This window comes from Euprymna scolopes, chromosome 1 (genome assembly GCF_053919585.1).
Source record: "Euprymna scolopes isolate OS-2025 chromosome 1, ASM5391958v1, whole genome shotgun sequence".
NCBI lineage: Eukaryota > Metazoa > Mollusca > Cephalopoda > Sepiida > Sepiolidae > Euprymna > Euprymna scolopes.
The window spans coordinates 54772642-54786887 of NC_136482.1; the positions used below are offsets into that span (position 1 = coordinate 54772642).

At 33.0% G+C, this 14246-nt stretch overlaps 1 pseudogene; it reads right to left on the reverse strand.

Moving 5' to 3' along the window:
- Positions 1 to 3811: 3811 nt before the first annotated feature.
- On the reverse strand, positions 3812 to 3928 carry LOC145283679 (5S ribosomal RNA; annotated as a pseudogene).
- Between the last annotated feature and the right edge of the window lie 10318 nt (positions 3929 to 14246).

Here is a 14246-nt window from a genome sequence, read left to right on the forward strand (position 1 = left end):
GTGTAATGTGCGTTCATGAATAAACAAAAATATTTAGTGCATTTGTCTAACTACATATCATACGTATTTAATGTTCGAATATAGTAATGGATTCTTTAAGTTTGAAAACCATTTCTATTTTAATCATAGCTCGCCTGAAAACTTGTATTTAAAAGTTTCCTAAAATATTTCGACAAGAATAAATATGACATGATTGAAACTTGTTATATCTATTAAATAGTTCACGAGATTCATTATAATATTACTCTACCAAAACATGACTGAGAAAGTCCTATAATTCACTTATGAACATAACTATTTTTAAGGTTTTTTAAATGCTGAAAACATACATTATCTCCCCGTTTTGGTAGCAGTTTTTATGTTAATCTTTTATTGTGGTCATGAGATTATCCTTCCTGGTTGCAAGTAAATTATAATTATAAACAGGATTTCTCTTTATACGGTAGTTTATACCGTGCTTTGGACAATGCGGTGAACTCTCCTAACATTATTTAATAATATTCGGTTTTGATCTACTCGGTGTTGTCAGCCTGCAATAAAATTTTCTTAATTAATATTATTCTATCATATTTGATAAGTGTGTGTTAATAACCATTTTTGTTATTTAACCGGTGGTTGTACGCAATCAATAAATGTGAATAATGATAAAATATATCATTTCTTTTGACTATTCTAATTATAAACGTAATTTCTGTTTGTGTAATTTTAAAAGGTGGACTAAACGGACTAACGCGGAATCAATAATCCCATGGTTTTGTTCTATGTGGCAATTATTATTAATAGGGGGATACAGTATTGCATTTAAAAAGGAGTAGGTTGAGTAACTTAATTACAGTTTTTCAGCTCAGTAATACACACAAAAGGAATTAATTAGATAAAAGATAAAGAACACGTTAATGATGAAGACAGTAAAACGAAAACAAGTATAAAGAGAAATATACATAGATGGTTAGAGAGAAAAAGAGAGATAGAAATTTTAATACAAAGATATGACAAAATATTTTCATATCTACTTAATTTTTATAACCCTGAGCTACGCCGCATACCCTTGCTATTTTATTATATAAACAGTAGTCGACTATTGGCGTGTGTGTATGCTTTCCAAAACATAAAAAATACAAAATAGACCATCGTAAATTTAGTATTGTCTGAAAAAGGTGTGGACCTGGATGTACAGGAAAATATTAATTCTCACTGTTTCATTTTTGTTGAGAGAAATCCGTGTTTTCCTTAAATTTTTAAATTATAAAGAAATACTTTTAAAAGAAAACGATGTAATTATGTATTAATTTGGAAATACCGTTGAGTCATCACCCGACAATAACATCATTTCTTTTAAAATTACAATGTCGATGGTTGGAAAATATGAATCACAATAATGTCGAATTTTTTGTTAAGCAAGTGCTCCTATAGCACTGACTGCAATATGTACGTTCATATATATATATATATATATATATATATATATATATATATATATATATATATATATATAGTACCATTTATTAAATCCCGGAAATTTCTTAAGCAGTTCACAATATAAAAAAAATCCCGATATTATATATTCTTTTGAGAGGGGGTCGTATTTACGATATTAAAAATCAGAATATATATATATTACAACAGAAAAATGGGACCATAGAAAAGTAATATGATTAAGCTTAAATATGTAAAAGCAAAGGACAATATATTCTAGTAAACAATATACTATACTTATAACTTAAAATATTGTAGCATAAGAAATGATCATATAATGTTAAACTGAATTAAAAAAAATCTTAATGCTGCTTTATATAAAGATATAAATTTATTATATTTTTACTAGAATACCCTACCATTTTCGTTTCCATGTTAAAGCTTAACAATATTACTTTTCATGCTCGAATTTTTCTAATGCAATCCATAATTTTTCCAAGCTTCTAGTAAATTCACTTGTTCTTTTTTAAATTTCAGTCTTATTCCTTTGCCACATAAACTTAACATACATATGTAAAACACTCGTCTTCCCTCATTCTCTTTGCTTCACTTGTTACTTCTCTTTTCATGAGAGCAGTGAATTTGTAGCAACACTAGTCGCTGAAGCGATGAGGTTGCTGCGGAAACTAATCATAAAAAAACGTCGCTCACCTCCTTACGTTTTTCTACTATTTTGAACACCAGTAAATAGACCATAACTTTTGATTTACTGAACGAAATGTTTTTTACAATATAGCCGAGAAGGTGATCTATAAATTGTAATAATTGCTTGAAATTTGGTCGAAAAATGAGTAAACGGTGAAGCTTTAAAGCAGTTGTAAATGACTAAAACTGCCACTTAACTATATATATAAAAATACCGTGTTTGATATATATATATATATATATATATATATATATATATATATATATATATATATATATATATATATATATATTGATTTCAAGGTAATGAGGTTTTTTGAAGACTAAAAACTTTTTCTATTTAATATTTTATTTTGATATTTCAAGTGGTCCTCCGCTCTTGGTAAAAAAAGTATAGAAATGTTACAACAACAAGAATAAAGTTAAAGCGTTTTTCTTCAAAACTTGTTGGGGAATTCGACTGAATATTTTTTACGGGCTTGTATGTATATAAATTTCTATACATTAAAAAAAAACAAAAAAATTAGTCCTGGGCAAGATTTTAAACTGCATCCATTTTGTTTGTATTAACACTTTAACCTCCTAATGCGTAAGTAATAGTTTTACTGAAATAATAAAACATTTTTAAAAGTCACTTTTTTAAAACCTTTTTTTGTAAATTTCCTTTTTGACAAATAATTTTTTGCGTCATTTTTTGGCAAACATTTTCTGTGCGAATTTTCTTTTCGACATATACTTGCTTATTTTAAGGCGCGTATGGCAGGCAAAAGTACAAAATCCTTCAGAACTTCTCCAAAACATATTGACACATGATGTACCAAAACCAATACACTTCAGAAGAAATCTTCTAAAACAGAATTCAGCTTTTCAAATTACATGTTTGGAGCTGCTAAAATGTTACTTTGGATTCTTTACCACTTACAGAATTTAAGGTCAGTGATTTGGTGTGTGTGATGTGCTTTTACTGCATAGAAATTCTCATGAATTTCATCAGCTTTACTTCACTTTTGTGACACTCAAACTGAAGAACATCAAAGACGCTCAAATGTTGGGCTTGAAATGAGACATTGCCATATGTTTACAAACTTTGTTTTCTCAGAATTCTAAACGTGTTTTAAATATGCACTAGAACACATGTAGAAGATGCATAATCAGAAAAGCATTTAAAGAGCAGACAAACGTAAATCATCGTAACATAGATACTATGATTCCATTCAATAACCACTTTCTTCTAGAAAATCAAGATGGATTTCATTTTCAATTGTGACAGAGAAACCCAGCAACAGATCTTACAACAGATCGATCAGTACCATCAAAATGTTTCATTTATTTCATTTTATTGTATGAGAAGCATGTAATCATAATTTGTCTTTAAAAGAAGCGACCATCCAATTCATTAAATTAAAGATGTAAAATACACTTGCGAGACTCTATAAATTCCGATTAGGAAACATAGAAATGTTAGACAAACATTTATCTTGTTTTTGAGTTATGCAGAAGGACCACAGGATCCTTCAGTCTTTGACAGACTATTAATACCAACGAAGGGGTGCTTGCTCGTGAAATTTTTGTAGCAGGAGGTCCTCAATCTCTAACCACACCTATCCTGAGTCGGCATTGTTAAATATCATTGGCAAGTTAAGTTTATGTACAAGACGACTTGAAAACAAATGTCGAGATAAGCGGATAATACATACAGCGTCTAGAATTCCCAAATGGTCACCCATCTGGTACTAACCAGGCTCAACGGTGCTTAACTTCGATGATCTGACGAGAACCGGTGTGTCAACGCGATTATGCCGTATATATGCAAAGGACCACTATATATCCTTCTGTTACGTTCACCTGTAATCCAAACTTGATTGAAATGACAATTGAACTTCTTCAACATCAAACAGTAAGGACTCACCATTATTTGATTGCTTGCGTATTTCATGAAAAGCTGATTTCTCAAAGAAGTTAAACTTATTGCTGAACTTTATGCTTGCAAGACAATAATTGAGTGACCAAAGAGAGGATTTGTTCACTCTCACATTCTTATTAGTTAAAAGTATACATTAGAACACAGAGAAATAATTTCCGTTGAAGTATGAGATAAACATGCTTACCCCTTTGAAATCATCAAAACCCAACTAATCAAATTCCACGTGGAGTTCTCAATGCAGCATTGCATGTATGCAAGATCGCAAATGCTTAAAAAAATATCCAATGGATTTTATTGCAGAAACACATACTGACAATAGTGGCTACTATCTCTATCACAGGCATACAATGAAAACCTTGGTTGTTAGAGGATAACTAATAACTGTGAACAATTGATTGGTAATAACGTATATTGGTTTATTATATAAAATACTATTGGCACATATTAATGTGAGATATTGCAGTATCAAAGCAAGCAAATATATAACAAAACCTGTCAGCAAGAATAGTGATATGACTACTTTTATTATTGGTAAAGATACTGCAAGAGTTGAGATTAACGTTTATAAGAGAGGTAGATATATCTCTAGTAATGAATCATTATAGGGTATCTTTGGAGATCAGCAGTTGTTAATTAAGCAGTATATCTCCAGAATGATTAAAGTGTTTATTTTAATAAAGAAACGGCATATAATTTAGCACAAATACTACCGGAAACTACTCTAAATGTATTTTTAACTGTGTCAGGAAAATGATTTATTTAGATCTCTTATGTATGTAGAAACCCCTATAAGCGAAAGAATTGAGTTCCTTATGAGCGAGAACAGTTTGTTCCAGGACACCAAAGCATCTAATGTTATTGGCCATGCTTATATTGTACATCTCAATAACAGGAATAGTTTTTACTTACGACTAATTCCGTATGAAAATATGACGATTGTATTTTTACCTGAAACTTTTAATCTGCCTCCTGCTGACCTATTCTCTTCAGCCCAGACACATAATCGTACACTCACGAATTATGAAATGTCACAGCCCAATGAAATAATAAATAAAATTTCTTACTCAGTAATATATATATTTTTATAGATAATTAAATTTCTTTAGTATTTCAATATAATAACAATAAGTATTTTTTTATTCAGGCTTTTAAAATTATATTAAATATTGTTAATACCATTTTCATTATGTGCTGAAAATTATATTTAATATTGTTAATATCATTTTCATTATGTGCTAAGCAATACTTTTAAAAACGTGATAGAATAGTATCATACTAAGATTCATGTCTATTTCATTAGAGAATAAGTTTCAATTTTTTACAGAAAGTAACATTGCGCCAGGCATTTAACCTGAGAATGAAACGTCTTTGTAGCGTTTGAACACGCGCATCGAATTTCTTTAAAAGATCTTCATCTATATTTTTACTTAACATTTTTTCTTTTTTAACTTAGAAGTTATTTACAGAAATTTGTATATATATATATATATATATATACACATATATATATAAATATATAAAATGTATGTATATATTTATATATATATGTATAGATATAATGTTATATATATGTATAGATATAATGTTATATATATTTTAAAAAGTTTTATTATTTTGTTTTATATAATTTTATAAAATTTATCTTTAAAAGTTCTTCATTTATATTGCTACGAGGGGTGTGCAATAAGTAATGCCCTGACCTACTTCTCATAGCAGTAGAGCAACGAAACTTGGCACAGTTAATAGTCTTCCTCTACATAGGAACCACCCAGAGTTATGCATTTCTCCCATTGTTTGAGGCAGCTTTGGAGACCGTTTTTGTAGAACACCCCAGGTTGGTCCTACAACAACGACGTGACTTCAGAAATCAAGGCTGCATCATCTGGGAAACGCTTTCCTTTCAAAAACAACTTTATGGCTGGGAAGAGATGAAAGTCAGAGGGTACAAGGTCAGGAGATTAGTGAGGATGGGGAGAATTTCATAATCACACGCCCTTGCTTCTGTTCTGGCGATATGCGAGTTGTGGACCGGAGCTTTGTCTTGTAGAAGGAGGGTACCTTTACTGATCTTGCCCCGCCTCTTGATTTTGATAGCTTCCCTTAATTTCTTCAAAAGTAAAGCATAATAGACTCCTGTAATTGTGGTACCCTTTGACAGGAAATCTGTCATCACTACTCCGTCCTGGTCCCAGAAGAACGTGAGCATGCACCCTTGCCTTCTTTGGAGGTAGTGAGTCCAAGTACTTCCACTGCATTGACTGGGCTTTGGTCTATGAATCATAGTGATGGGCCCAGGTTTCATCCTATGTAATCAGTCTTTTGAAAAACTTTGACTCATCATCTTGGCACATCTCCAAGTTCATCCTCGAGCACTCGACGCGTTCTCGCTTCTGGAATGGTGTGAGCAATCAGGGAATCCATCGGGCAGACACCTTATGCATATGCAAATGGTCATGAATGATAGTTTCCACATACCCTGTACTAACTTTGACATATTGGGCTATTTGGCGAATAGTAATGCGCCGATCATCCAAAATGTCAGCTTCAACTTGACGGACAGATGCCTCATCAATGGCAGAAGGGGAGGGGCGACCAGGTCTGGGAGCTGTTTCCACAGACTTCCGGCCATGTTTGAATTCACGATGTCAGCGTTTTACAAGGTCATATGATGGGGCATTATTACCATAAGTTTCTTTCATTTCAGCAAAAGTCGCCTGTGGTGCGCGTCCTTTCAAATACAACAGGCTGCATTTCACACCTGACTCAGGTCAAACACCTGTAAAACATAAACCACAATTAGTTCAGAGATGTAATTTACCACATAACCTGTAGACATATAAATCATGGCACATGCAAAATTTCAGCTAGATCAGACAACTGAAAGTGGGTCAGAGAAATTACTTATTGCAGGCCCCTGTACTTAACATTTTTTTCTTTTTCAACTTAGAAGTTATTTACAGAAAGTATATATATATATATATATATATATATATATATATATATATATATATATGTATATATTAAAGTATATGTATATTTATATATATGTGTCTATAGATATAAAGTTATATATATATATTTAAAAGTTTTAATTTTTTGTTTTATATAATTTTATTAAATTTATCTTACAAAGTACTTCATCTATATTGCTACTTAACAATTTTTCTTTTTTTATCTTTGAAGTTATTTACAGAAAGTTGTATATATATATATATGTGTGTTTATATATATATGTATAGATATGATGTTATATATATTTTAAAAAGTTTTATTATTTTGTTTTATATAATGTAATGGATATTCATTTTCATTAAATATAAGTTTTTAAATGTAAGACAACATTTATTATTACAAAATATTCAGCTATTACAGAAACATTGTTTACAAACGTTTAAAAGAATATTGCTATTTCTGTTGTTTTGGAGTTTTAAGGGGGAACAGGAAATCGGTGTAATGTTGGTCGAAACAAGACACAGAACTTTTTAGCAATGGGTGTCCTAAAAAAATATCAGTACTTATTTAATAAATTCTTATTTTCACCGACCCCTCTCGTTGCTAGCAAACACTAACAAAATTCACAGAACAATTGACACAATATTCATATAACTGTTTTTCATTCTAGTGTATCCTTTAAATCAGACGTAACTCAGCCGGATACCCCCGAGCGCCGCTGATCAAATAATAAAAACGCTACGTAAAAGATAATGTAAAAATGTATAATGTAGAAACATAAAAAAAACTACCGTAATTTAAAATTTTTATTGTGTGAGGAAAATTTATAAAAAGCAAATTGTAAACCAGTTAATTATTTATTACCAAATGAGTTTTAAATGAACTCTTTGGGTGCTTTTTTGTCAAATAAATAATTGCAAGCAAACGTTTTTTAAGAAAACGTTGAAAGGATCAAGTTTTTCTTAAACTAAAATAAGTTTGAAGAAAGAAAATTAGAAAATTACTTTCTTTTGTTTTCAAGTATTTTATTTTAGTTTACGAAAGAACATTGGAGCAACATTTTTTCTTTTAAAGTCCCACTTCCGTTTTAGGGGTATTCGAGTTGGGATTAAAGTTATAGTCTTTTATTCACGTATTTTGCAAGTATATTTTGGTAAAATGTTAAAAGAAAGTGGCTGGATTAAGTTATTTTTTGCCGATTGAATGGGAGTAGATGGAAGCTTTTTTTCCAATGCCAGGAAAATTTCCGCGGGAAGATGTTTTTCCTCAGACTTTTCTATATGCCTTCCAACACTTTCATGCAAACGTGGTGTCCGGCAGAATATATATATATATATATATATATATATATATATATATATATATATATATATCGATATATCGTCAAGAATGAGAGTTCATAAAGAAACGTTCTTTTATTTTGAATAAAATAAAATACGCATCAAGTGCGCTTAGAAGGCCAAATCAAAACTAAACAACACACTGAAGATAGAGTATAACTCTGAAATATATTTGTGATAAATTTCAAATAAGTAAACTATTTATTTATTTTCCTTATATGACGTTGTGATTTGGCTTTCATCCGCACTTGACGCGTATTTTATTTTATTCAAATTAAAACAACGTTTCTATATGAACTCTCATTCTTGACGTTATTCTCGCGTTGCCTACGCACAGTTCTAACATTTCAAAATACAACCGCTAGATACAACGCGCGGCTCCTTACAAACAGACTTCTTTCTCAAACTTTACAACATGGCAAGTAAGAAGAAAAGGAAAAAAAGAAACAAAACAACACACTATATATATATATATATATATATATATATATATATATATATATATATATATATATATAAGGGGAATAAGTGTTTCTGGATTGTGGTTTGGTACACTCATCAAGAATCCCTCTTTATGAGCGGGGTAGTATCCAGACCGGTATGAGTAATCTACTGACCTTATGTTTGCGTCGGTTGAAAACAGACAAATCTATCTCAACCGTATAGCCTGGGCCTCCTATCTTCCAATGTAACTGGAAAAAAACATCCCGGCAAATATCTCGCAGAAAATTCTTCCAATTGGCTATTGTGTGCGCCGATCCTAAGCCATATTCGCGCAGGACGTTTTTCGTCATTGCCATTTTGAACGCCAACTTTTCAATGCACGTTATTTTTAACCGAGATTTAGAGAAGAAAATCCCAGCCCGAATTGCTGTCCACCATAGCCGTCGGTTGTCCTCCCTCTTTTTGCTAGGCTACACTTGTGGCAGAATGCTTCACAGTGTGTTGTTATCCCCACTAGTTTCCGCTGTTGACAAATGTATATTACGGCGTCCGGTGTCTATAACTGTTGTTGGCCCAAGACGGTCGAATTCATGTTTTGATTTTCTCTTTCTGACTGTAAGAAATGGTAGCAATTTTAAGTTTTTATTTCCTATTCCTAAATATTTATCTAACTACTCGTCTGCTGCTCGGGAGTAGGACGCGCGTAGAGTTAAAACTAAGCGCGCGGCGTTGTGATTGGTTGATCGCTATGTTACGTCAGACGGCAGCTAAACCCAAGCTGTTGACGTCATGTTCGAGGAAAGCTGAGCGAAGGCTGAGTTACATCTAGTTCAAAGGATGATCTAGTACCATGTTTTATTACTTTCCACCCTAACCCTAAACTAAACTGACTCTCACCTAACCATAAACTAAGTTTTAGTTTTATGTTTCAAAACTGGTTTACTTAAATTTATATTGTGTAGAAGAATAAGAAATTGATTCGGTTCTCTTCATTTTTAATCAAAACAGCTTACAAGACAACTACATCACGGATGGAAATGTCTGGTTTCCTATATTCCTAATAAGCACCAAAGAATAAACGCTCTTTGAGGTTGATTTTATAATAACAAGTCATTATTAAGATATTACAAAAGTTTAAAGCAACATTAAGACATTTTAATGTTAATTTTATACCTATTTTATTAAAGAACAATGTATATTCAAACTTATCAGAATTTTTTTAATTACGAGGTGCCTTCAATAATTTTCCAGATTTTTTTCGTTTGGGCACGATAATTTCTTCTGGCTGCGATACACTTGTGCTACTCTTCCAACAATTTCTGAAAGCCTCGTTAGGACTACTTCGCGCAAATTTTCCACATCTACAGTTCCTGCCTAATAATTCTGTGTACAACGCTCACACTGACATCAAACTGTAGACGTGATGATCCGTAATCATGAAATCCTAAAAAACTATAATTTTCTGATTTCCTTACTACCCCCACACCTATCATTGTCCCTCACAGAATCTATGCTACACACACACACACACACACACACACACACACACACATATATATATATATATATATATATATAAATATAAACATGATAGAGAGAAAGGTGAGATCGAAGTCGAAAATTAATGGTTTATTACTGAAATAACTGGTGTTTAATTCATGCAGAATAGTCCGAACGTTTCTCTGCCATATTTCTCAAGTTAAACACATTTTATTGCATGTCGTTCTTCCCTTCATTTTCAGATTGTATTTGTGATCCATCAGTTGTAAAAATATGACTTATGTAGAATGTATTCAATTCCTTCTATAGCTATGAGTTGGCACAACATAAACATGATAGAGAGAAAGGTGAGATCGAACTCAAAAATGTAGGGTTAATCGTCTTTCTCGCTGGCCATTAGGCCAAAGAGAATAGCGTATTCAATGAGTTGGTAATTAACTTGAAAATTGTAGGAGTCGCCACGCAGAAGCAGAAATGAACGTTGCTTTTTAAACTGACCGGAGACCAGGTAAGCTTGCCATTTTCTGTCGGTATTTGTTTTTCCACGGAAAGAAAATGTGACACAATTTGCTTAAACATGATTTTTTCTCAGTATAAAAAGGTTCCCCCTCCATTGACCGAGAACTAATATTATTTCGGTGCAGTGTAAGAGCAGACACTGCAGGCAGTCGAACTGTCGTTTGCATTCGGACAGTTTCGCTGTATAGGAAAAAGCCAAACAAACATTCGAGAGGACGGCACGTTTGGGAATTTTGTTTGACTCGATAAAAAAAAACAAAAAACGATAGAGATGCTATCCGTTTGCGAATCTGAGATATTACAATCTGGAAAGTATGCGAAAACTTCTCCCGGAATTTAAGCGACTTAAGAACACTAACGCCAAAAGCCTTTAATGGGCATACAGAAACGTCCGCGCCCATTTAGCCTTTTATATAATAGACTAGCCTGGGTTCCCGGCGTTTCCCGGCGTTGCCCGGGTGTTTGGAGGTGCATGTTGAGCAAAAATTATGTAGTAGCAAGCAGGCTTGAACCCGTACCGTGAAGGAGAAAAAGAAAGTGAAAAACGTGACGTCTTTGCTGTTGTGTCCAACCGGAAATGGGGAAGGTTTAAATTCAGTTGAAAAGAGGGGCTGAACTTTGAAAATATCAGCAAAAAAGCGACTTCTTCCTGTAGAAACGTGCCCAGTTGAAGATGAAGTATTAATAATTTTAGTCAATTTTTCTGATATTTGTCGTCCGAAGGGTCGGGCTTAAAACGTTACCGATCTCGTGAAAATCTATACAAACATACATATATACATTTAAACAGATATGTGAGATTTATATTATAGAAGATGTGAGGATAACGTTGCAGTTACAAAAAAAAAACAAAGAAAATATATAAATAATAATCCGGGTTGGCATTTTTTCTTTTTTAACAAAAGTTTTATTACCGTTATATTCCCGTCTCGATATCATGTAAAAATCTCTCGCTCTCGTCCGTCTCACCCGGCCACAGCCCTTTCATCCTCGACTCTACACGTCTATTTTCTTCAACATCGACTTTCTTTCTCGATCTTAGCCCAAAAGTAAATGATCCGTAATATAGAGAGGTTTCTTCCCAGGCATATTGTACTACTTTCTTGTTTGGCAATAGCTTAAATGAAGTATTCATTACTAAATCCAGGTTCTTGATTAATCGCTAGTAAAGAGTTTCCTAATAACAACTGTACTTTGATCTTAGCGAAAAGGTCAAGTAATGATACAAACGATGCGAGAGCAAGGATTCTGACAACAGTTATTACACTTTGATCTTAGCTAAAAGTAATGATAAAATTGTGAAGTAAATAGGATTCTGAGAATATTTACTGCACTTTGATTTTAGCAAAACGTCTAAGTAATAATAAAAACTGATTCGATATCTGAGATGCTGTGACAGATACTACACTTTGGACTTAGCGAAAAGGTCAGGTAATGATAAAAATAATTCAATAGCTGGGATTCTGAGAAAAAGGGACTACTCTTTGACTTTAGTAAAAAGTTCAAGTAATGATTAATATTGATGATGTAGCTAAGATTATAAGAACAGATGCTACACTTTAAAAATAAGTATTAATTTACAAAAATTATACAAAAGGTATATATGTTATGCTCCATGCAGTTTAAATTAATGAGGAGGGAGGCCTATCGTTATCCTTGTCATTGCACTATATGCATGTCTAAGATACTCCTAGCTAAAGTCCTCAATCACTATGATACTATAATAAATCAAGGGGTCGTCCTGCTTAAGATTTCCTAATCGAATTATTATGATTATGATTATTATTATTATTATTATTATTATTATTATTATTATTATTATTATTATTATTATTATTCAATAAACATATACATGAATAAACACACGGTTTGTATTAATTGTTTTAAAATAATTTCTTTGGCGTGTAGTAGGGAAAAACAAAAAATGAAACAGATGTTAGTAAGACCCTCCACATCTTTTTTAATTGGTAAAGCGCCAACTGTTTTCGTGTTTGTTGAAAACCGAAAATAAAAGGTCGTTCTTTAAGTGGGGATGAAATGTACATGGGAAAAGAAAAAAATAAGGGTAGTTGTGAAGTATGTGATGCTCTTCAAAGATAAATGCAATTTGATGGGATGCTAAAGGTAAGAAAAAAATGAAGAGCATGCGTCTTGGAGGTTTCTTATCAGGATGAAGGGCAATTACTCGATAAATTAAGAAGCTGAAAGGCTTACCTTAAATGGTTTGGGGTTCGACTTGACCAGGAACTCAGTGCGCCATGCTTAAGCATGGAACATGGACTAAAAATTGACTCCTCTACGTACATACAAGCTTACTACTTAAATAAAATGGCCTGCGACGATCCTTAACGTAATGATTGAGTATGAGGTCGGGAAATGTTTGGCTCAGGAAAGCCAGCCTCTCAGTGTCTCGATAATACGTCAAATCGGGCATTTCTAAGCCTTCCTCACACGGAAGTTGAACACTGAACTGTCTGCCCTACGATCCGAATTCCCATTCCTGACTGAAAGAAGCAAGGACAGTTGGCGCTGGAGAAGCTTTCGGTATTTCGCAGGATGTACAGTCAGTCGCTAGAGGATGAGAGCGATACTACATTTTGATCTTAGCGAAAAGACCAAGGAAACATACAGGTAACTGAAATGCCGAGAACAGATACTAAACTTTGAAATGTTTGTTTATTTCGGAAATTATATACAGAAATAAATCAGACACCCGGTTAACAAAGCGAGGTTTAGGGTCGTTCAGTTTGTCTATTTAGATTAACTGCATGTACCATAATAATGTGTTCACACTATGGACTGAAACAATCTAAATATCCCCACATACTATGAGAAATGATTTATGCACATTTTTCTGTTTTATTGCATAAAATGATTAGAACAGTTCATGAGTTCCTATGATGTGTGAATTTGGGGATATTACTAAATCACCTAAAAACAAAGAAAAATAAACGTAAAAAGTAAATGGACAAAATAAATTGCAAGTAAGGCAATCCAAATGTTGGAGAGGGAGTACGGTAAATGTTATAAAAGAAAAAAGAGGGGAGGGACACAGGCACGGACACAGAACTGGAATGCTACACCTCAAAACAGAATTCTCAGTACCTGTCCCAGCCGCCAGAGTGGACCAACGTACTCTCTGGAAGCCATAACCCAAGTTAAGCATTTTGCCTACACCAGAGTACGGACTGGTCCTTTTTTCCGTTTTGCTACCCAATTCAGACCCGCCTCTTAGGAAGTCAATGAACCTCTGCTAAATTTTACTCTAGTTATTCAGCCACAGCCTGCCAGCTGCTTAAGTCCGTTGAGAAAACAGAACAATTGCAAAGAATAGAAAGTGCAACGAGTTAGTGGTACAACAAGAGCGACAAGGAGTAAAAGGCCAACGGGAGGCAAAATAAACGAAAATGCCAAGAGGGGCTGGTGAGTAGGTGAAAATACTTAAT